The sequence below is a fragment of the Octopus bimaculoides genome, chromosome 17, assembly GCF_001194135.2.
Source record: "Octopus bimaculoides isolate UCB-OBI-ISO-001 chromosome 17, ASM119413v2, whole genome shotgun sequence".
Taxonomy (NCBI): Eukaryota; Metazoa; Mollusca; class Cephalopoda; order Octopoda; family Octopodidae; genus Octopus; species Octopus bimaculoides.
The window spans coordinates 32,775,121-32,775,834 of record NC_068997.1 but is presented as its reverse complement, the minus strand read 5'-3'; positions in this window follow the sequence as shown (position 1 = coordinate 32,775,834).

Here is a 714-nt window from a genome sequence, read left to right as displayed (position 1 = left end):
ACACACACACACACACACACACACACACACACACACACACACACACACACACACACACACACACACACAACACTCACACACACATACAGGCACACATACAGGCACACATACACTTAAATACACACACACACACACAAACACATTTACAAACGTACACACAGGCAATTACGAGTTTAAAATGGAGTATATTAGACATATGTATGTATGTATGTACTTATGCATGTATATATATATGTATGTTTGTGTGTGAGTGCGTGAATGTTTCTTTGCGATGGACAGCAGAAAAGCCACCTACCCCCTCTCTCATTAAAGCTACGTATTTCTGACACCCACCTTTCTTTCCCTTCCTCGGCGTTTTAAAAATTACTTATGACAGTTGTATTAACGTTACACCCCATTGCCACTCCATATTTGTCACTTACAACCTTACCATCGTATGCCAAATACCCCTTCCACGATATCAGCTACACTCACTATGCCAACACATTTCCCTCATACTACAACCCTTGCACCCTCCTCATTTTAAATAATAGCCCAACCCCACAAGGGGAGGGGGGGCGTTATGGATTTTTATTGAAATGCAATTGAACTGGATGTTAGTTTAACGTGTATGCAAAGTTTCGTCAAGGTTGGTTCACTGGTGTAGGCAGCAAGATGATAACAGACAGATCGACAGACTAAACTTTATGTATAAGATATATATATATATATATA